Genomic DNA, 8,126 nt, shown 5'->3' with positions numbered 1-8,126 from the left:
AAGTACGCTTTTTGAAAGTACATCATTCTAATTTTCTAGGGAGAAAAAGGAGTCGATCACCAATCCATTACACATGATTAATATTGTTCCAAAACTATATATGAATGTTAATTAAACTAGCTAAAAAGTCCTAGCATAAGCCCCTAGAGATAGGGGCAACTTTCTTGTGATAGTAATTGCGAATGAGCAAGTTGGGAGTGGCAACTAAAGAGGTGATCATATCGTGAATGATCTATATTATTACGAATTTTTGTTCACGTAGATGATATAAATTCACATTCAAATTTGGTTCTCCAATAAGATGCTCTAGAAATTATATACTCTTTTTATTTATGAAATAGTAGAATTATATTTGGATTTGGTACTTTTTAGTTTTAGAAGGATATATATCGATTGAAGAAAAATCACTACTAGAAATCGGGTGATTTCCGTCCAAGGCTTTCCGACCGAAATCGGTCTGAAAAAAATTCGATCGAAATCGGTCGAAAATAAGAGTATTTGGTCGCAAAAGTCAACAAAAATTCTCTGACAACAAAAAAAAAAAAATTTGGTCAAATATTTGATCATACTTATATATAATGTACAAAAATTATTATTTATTATATTTTTTTAAATTTTTTGACCGAATTCAGTCGAAAATTGGTCAAATATTTAGTCATACTTGTATATAATGTACAAAAATAATTATTTATTAAATTTTTTCCAAATTTCCTACCGATTTCGGTCGAAAATTGGTCATATGTGTATATAATGTACAAAAATAATTATGTATTAAAATGTTTCCAAATTTCCAACCGAAATCAGTTAGACAGTTTGAAAAATTAATTCCCGCCCAAGACAAAAATTATATATATTTAATTAACCAACCGAAATAAGTTATAATTAAATATTTTCGACCGATTTCGGTCGGAAAAATAATTTTAAAATAATTAAAATATAAATTTATTAATATTTTTGTGTGTGTGAATAATAAATAGCTTTTAAATAAATAATATTTAATACTTATTTGATATATATATATATATATATATATATATAGAGAGACATCTTAATATAGCTAATGTTATATAGTATATATATATTATACTATATACTTAGTATATATATATATATATTATACTATACTCATTATCTCAAAACTTGGACCGCACGCATTTATATAATGAAAATTTCGATAATTTATGGTCGAGGGGCGGCTCAATGGTAAAGCCATTCAAGCAACTGCTTGAGGCCCCACATCTAGGGGGCCCAAAATTTTCTGATACTGTATTAAATAGCTGTATTTGTATTTGATGAATATTTTAAAAAATATTTAGTATATAAAAAAAAGTATATCTTTCATAAACAAGGAAACTATGAGACCAATAGAGATAATTTGGGAATAAGAATAGTAACTTACGTGTGAATATAATATGTCTTGCCTCCTTTATATATTATCATTATTATCACAGGGCAACGCTACTTTTATTACTTTGATTTTTACTTAATCTTTTATATTTCTTTTAGCCTTTCTAAACTTATAAGTCCACTTTCGTCTTGTAAAGTATTCTGTCAAATATGATAGTAGAAAGCAACTGCGAACTCTATTTTTAAAATTATAGAAAAAAACCCATAAAAAATGGTCACATTTTAATTTTGCTAATTAGATTTAAGTTAGGTTTTAATTTAGGATTTAAATGCCTTTAAGGCCTGAACAACAAACGACATAGTATGGTTGCAAAACTACGTCGTTTTACCTTTCCCATTCCCTTAAACGTCCATAATTCCCCCAATCTAAGAAGAGGGAACCCACCCCTTCTAGAAAAAACCCTAAGATACCCTAAATTCTCTCTGGCTGAAGAAGAATGGCGACCCCCTCCCTTTTACAACCAGAAAAAACCAGCCGCCTCTTTCCTCTTCTTCTTCTTCTTTTCTCTCAAGCGGCCACCTGATTCCACCTTCCTCCTCAAATTAGCTTCACAAACAAAGAAAAAGATTTGAAAAACCAGGGGTTTTGAGAAATATCTCGTTATCTGCCGATTTGTTGGACGAATCCAGTTGGTTTTCGATGTCAAATCGAGTTCTTAAGGGGCTATTTGTTGTTGCTGTTGCCGATTGTTGAGTAGCTGAGCTCCATTCCTCATTCTAGACCTTTATTTGGTCGTCCACTACTGTTCTGCTATCATTAGAAACCAAAAGGGGTTATTTGGGCTTCAGATGTAAACTTTTGTCAGGTAAATTCTTTATAAGAATCAACGATTTTCCTCATTTCTTCTGTAATTTTCTGTCCAAAGAAACTTAATGATTATCCAGTTGTTAGAGATTTCTATTCCAATAGAAAAAATAGATAACTTGTAGTGATAGAGAACCTAAATTTTAAAATATTGGATTGAGATGAGTTTAATGGAGCTATATGGATAGCAAGGATATGTGTGGCTGGCTACTACTAGCTTGGAATTGAGAAAATTGTTATCGTTGTTGTTTGAGTGTCTGTCACCTGCACGGACACTGGTTCTATATCCATGATGATTAAAGTCGACCCCCTTGTACAGTTTTGGATGTCTGGAAATTACTATCCACCAAGTTATGAGTGTATAGTTGCAGTTCCCCTCCCTTAGGTTCACAGCCAACGAAAAGTTTTTGTTTGTAGGTAATTGAAGTTATGAGTGTATATCTAAATTTTGGATGTGCTAGTGTATACAAGAGCTAATTGAAGTTCTCCCGTAGTCCCGCTTCCGATGTTCTTTCAATTCTATTTTAAGATCATAGTTGATTGGCTTTACAAAGATTTAAGCTTTTAATTAGTTTCATAAATTGATTATAATATTATTCTAAAACCGGCACAGGTAAAAATATCAAATTAGTTTGGAATATTAGAAGAAAAGCAAAATGCCAGTTGATCAATAATTACTGAGAATGTAATCTTTGATATGATTTGTTTCCTCAGCTTGAAAGAATAAAAGAACAATTAATGTTTCAAGAACATACATGCACACACATAGTAACGCCATATATAGGAAGACATTGTCAATACAAGGATGCTATATATATACATAAGGTAATATTTTGTGTCATAGATTTACCATTTAGCTGCTGATTTTCCTTCCTTAAGTGACTTCTATTTGTTTGAAAACTCAAATTTTTATTGCAAATATAGAAATTTGGTAAAATATGACTATGAGAAGTTCTAACTTCCTTTTTATGCAAAGGAAAATGTTATTCTAAATTGACATTAGCATAAAAGGGGACTTTTATAGGGTGCATAATTCCTATTAAGTCCTTCATATAGTATTCTAGTACAAACAGTATGTCTCTCTATGTGTGTTAGCTGAAATATCCGTTTTTCCTTCATATGTGATAGTTTTTGCAACCTTTTTGCTTGTTTTTTTGTCGGTAATTTTTACTTTTGTTCTGTCCATGACTATGTGGAAAAATCAGGAAATGTAAGATATATGGTGATTATGGTAGTTTCTGGAGTGAAAACATATTAACACCATTTAAAATTTTAATCTATTTAGAGCACTTTTTTGTGGATGAAATGCAATCCCACATAACTGAGTAAATATGCGATCTTTGTTCTGTCCATGACTGCATTCTGCATGAAATGGTGCTTTTTATGAATGTTACATTGTCCCTAAAATACCCCACTCCTCAATAGCCCATCTTTTTTTATGTGTACCCCGGCCTGTTCTATTGTATTAAATGGAATCACTTTGTGCAGCCTAGTAAATGGTATTCTGAAGGTGATGTTTAATTTTATTTCAGTGATGGACTCTTAAGTATGTAAGTGGAGGCAGTACCATCCTAGAACATATGCACCAGTAAGTGAAAATATTAACGGACCGAGAAGCTTCAGTAGATTCTCCTCCATTCCGCTATCTTGATCATGTTCGCACCTGTCCTACCTTCTCTTTTGGAGCGTCTGTAGGCTCACGTGTAGCGACTGTAGCATTCCTAAGGCACTAGGGGAGGTCATTGGTCGGTTTGGTACGATTTTGAAAGATTGTATTTTCGGTTTTGGTTTTAAAAATGTTTACTAATATCATATCAAAATAAATTTGGTATGGTTCGGTTTATTAATTTTCAGTTTTGGTTTGTGTTGTTTGATAACCGACTGGAAATCTCTTTTTTTTTTTGTTCAGAAATTCAAAATTTCCGGTCGGAAATTTCAAATAAAATCTTCAATTTTTTGAAATTTCCGACCGAATTCGGTCAGAAATTATGAATTTATATTTATTTTTTTACATAAATTAACAATTTATTACAATTTACAACTAATTAATTAATTAAATAAAATTATTATTTTTCAAAATTTCTGACCGAATTCGGTCAGAAATTAAAAATTAAAAAAAAAAATTAATAGAAATCGGTCGGAAATTTGAAAATTAAAAAAAATATATTTAGTAGTTTCCGACCGATTTCGGTCTGAAATTAAAGTTTGACAGTCAGTCAAATTCAGTCGGTACACGTTTGCGATCATCATTTTTCCGACCAATTAAAATCAGTCGAAAATTATCAATTTTCGACCGATTTCGGTCGGAAATAGCGGACGGAATTACACTGTTTTTTAGTAGTGAATATATGTTCAGAAACGTTATTGGTAAATGAATACGTATATGAATTAGATTGTTTATATCAAAAACTTGAAAAAATGAAAATAATTTGATTTCGGAAAACGGAATTTGATTTGATTTCTTTTGCAAAACAGAACAATTGGCAAAATGGTTTGTTTTCCACCAAACGTCTCACTTATAGATTCCGGCAACGTGCTCCAAACTACATACTGCTGCAACTAGCAAGGAAAAATGATTATCACCCTTATTCTATACAACTTTAGATTAGATTTTTAGTTTATTCAATTTGACTGTAAATTAAAAACTGCACTCCCAGTCGAATTCCCTTTTTAATCATTTTATTTTATTTCTTACGCTATTATTAATATAACAGATAAGTAAAACTAATCTCTATTAATAAAAATTCAATCATTTAACTAATAATTTCTTTCACTGTATTAATAATGAATATAAATTTTATGAACAAACGGAAAGATTGATACTACATCATTACTTGAAAAAGAAAATCCAAGATTTGTGACGTCCAACGGAGGCTTTCTCACTAATTGATCTAGGGGAAGACTACTACATCAAATTTAATAAGGAAAATATGGAGAAGGCCCTTCATCAGGGACAATGGTTTATTAATGGTCACTACCGAAATGGAAGCCAAACTTTGTAGTTGTAGCCACCAAAGAAAAATTAATTGTAGCCACCAAACAACCACGGTCGGAGGTCGTTATGCTAGGCTTTGTGTAGAACTACCATTGGAGTTTCCCGTCCAACCTTTTATCTACATTGGTCGCCATAAACAATACATTCACTATGAAGGCGAAAATTTTCTTTGCAAAAATTGTGGAAGACTGGGACATACATTAGGCCAGTGCACTTATGTACAGAAGGAAAATAAGGAAAAATCATCTCCAAACAAGGATCAATCAACCGCAATAATAGAAGATACAGAGGGGGAGTGGAAAACAGTGTCTTTCAACAAAGGTAAGAAGCAATCTCCAAAGAACAATTCAACTATTCAAGAAGCTTCAACAATTTAATGGAGAATCACAACAGCCCGGGTATCACTGTTAAATAGTTCAATGCCAATACAGGTAAAGTATATGGATACTCAAATCTTGCAATACTATTAAAAAACATGAAAATACTAGTAGAAAAGCTTCTGATAACTTGGTCTATGGAAAATACCACCATTCCGGTCCAAAACAACTTCTCACTCTTAGGAAATGAGCAAATGGTTTTGAGTGAAACCACTGAAAATGAAAATCAAAATAAAAATACCTTTTCCTCTACATATGAACACATGGATACCCATACGGACAATATGGACAATATTCAATACTACTACAAAGAATGCCATGCACATAACCCCCTAATAATATAATTAGCTCCTATACTAATTATGACCCTGCCTTCTCTACTAACCAATTAAACCAAAACTCAGTAGCTAATTACCCTATAAACCAAATTACCAAAGACAAGGTACCCTATCTAGGCCTAAAAGAAAAAACCCCTAAGCATGCCGACCAAGCGTCCACTAGAAACTCATTTGATAAACAAATGGCATCACCCCTTGAACACGAAATGAAAAACATATCCACTGAAGATCTTGTTATAAAACAAATGCTTGCCTACTCAAATGACATGCAAATTGAAAATTCAATCATTACCCTAGCTACTAATTCTCCATGTACCACTGGTGATTCCATTATCACGCCTGCCAGTGGCACCCATAAAAACCACCAACCAATACAAAATGCCAAGGATCCCCTCCACCCTAAGGAGAAGACACAGACTCATTCAAGTTCTGAGACAACACAGAACTCAGAATATGAAAAATCTACCGCCTTTTTCCCAACAAATGGAGAACCCACCAATTATCTACGTCCAACCACCACCTGCTCAGGATTATCAACCTCTTTCATGGATGGAGATGGGGCTACTGGGACATGCAGTCTCGTTCAACCTCCAAATCAATTGTCAAGAAACGATAGCCATCCTTCAAAACACGCACTACTTAGCACAGTTAATAACCGAGGGGATGAGGCTCGCGATGAACAATTACTTAAACCAAGTATGGCTAAACAACATCTTACACCCACTAGCACCATCCCTGAACCTATACTTGGTGCATGCAATGAGGAACCAGTGGAACATGACATCGCACTTTAACTCTATACAACCCCAGAATCTACTCCCGGACATGTCCTTCTTCCCACCAGAAATGCTCTCGCAATTGAACCCTATCTTCATGCCATGGGAGAACACACAACAAGCCCAGGAGCAACCAACACCACCAATGAATCAAAAACCACCACCACCTCAACCACATGTGGTACAGGAACCAAAACAAGAAGAGGCAGCCATGGAGGAAATAGGAGAACCCCTCAACCTAGGCTTGGAACAGATTATGGAGTTCTCAAACCTAGACGGGGTAAAAGTCTATCTCTTCACGGAGATGCAAGAGAAGAGGCATGTGCTCAACTGCCCACTGGCACTGTACAAGTGCTCAATGGATATCAGGCCACCCCAAGATCCAACGGTGGGCAATCGAGCCATGATTCTAGTCCCCTCGATAAGGAGGAGCCATGTCTTTCTGGAGGGAATGAGGGAGAATGGGGACCCAGAAAACATGAATTTAAACCTAACCATGAATCATCCAACTAACTTTAGTATCTGGAACATAAGGGGAGGAAACAACGATGATTTTAGGAGGAATTTTAGGGAGATGGTTGACACTCATAGGCCATACATGGTAACACTACTAGAGACAAGGATGGTAAACCATGCTCAAATGCTAAGTGATTTTGGTTTCTCGGAGATGATAGAAGTACCTGCAGAAGGACAATCAGGAGGTATGGTGGTAATGTGGAAACATGAAGTGGTTATTGTTCATAACTTCGTCCGTAGGAACCAAGAAATTTATGCAACAATTGAGGTACTTCCTATACATAAAATTTGGTTATTTTCTTCCATATATGCTAGTACTAACATTTATAATAGGAATATTATGTGGGAAAACTTAGAAAATACTTATAGACACTATAAAGGCCGGTGGATGGTAGGAGGTGATTTTAACGATATTATAGGATCAACTGAAAAATTCGGTGGAAGTAATTTCTTTGGTAAAAAATTAGTCGATTGGAACCTAATCGATATTGGCTATAAGGGCTGCAAATATACGTGGTCAAATGATAGGAAGAGGAGAAAAGGGCTCATCATGAAACGACTAGACAAAATTTTAGGAAATGACGAATAACTTGAATTATTTCCAAATTTCTCAGTAATTCATCTTCCTAAAACGTACTCTGACCATAATCTTATTTTAGTAGAATTAATCCCTAGAAATAGACAAGACCACAAACAACCTTTCCGAATGGAAACTTTTTGGTGTAGACACCGTGACTTCCAAAATCTTGTTAGGAAAAATTGGAATGGAATAGACTACTATAGTGCCAGTAAAAACTTCATGGATAGCATTAAACCCTGGAAAGATAAGAATTTTGAAGATATTTTTGGGAAGAAAAAGAAAATTCTAGCAAGGCTCCAAGGGATTCAAAACTCTAGAAATTACCCAAACAA

At 34.0% G+C, this 8,126-nt stretch overlaps 1 long non-coding RNA gene across 1 annotated transcript; it reads left to right on the top strand.

The window, feature by feature from the left end:
• The first annotated feature begins 1,779 nt into the window (after window positions 1-1,779).
• Window positions 1,780-4,059, top strand: LOC107761598 (uncharacterized). Its single transcript, XR_001642619.2, has 2 exons — window positions 1,780-2,213; window positions 3,745-4,059. It is a non-coding gene; the product is annotated as an uncharacterized LOC107761598 (long non-coding RNA).
• The last annotated feature ends 4,067 nt before the right edge of the window (window positions 4,060-8,126 follow it).

This window comes from Nicotiana tabacum, chromosome 13, assembly GCF_000715075.1.
Source record: "Nicotiana tabacum cultivar K326 chromosome 13, ASM71507v2, whole genome shotgun sequence".
Classification (NCBI taxonomy): domain Eukaryota; kingdom Viridiplantae; phylum Streptophyta; class Magnoliopsida; order Solanales; family Solanaceae; genus Nicotiana; species Nicotiana tabacum.
This window is presented reverse-complemented; position numbering and strand designations above follow the sequence as displayed.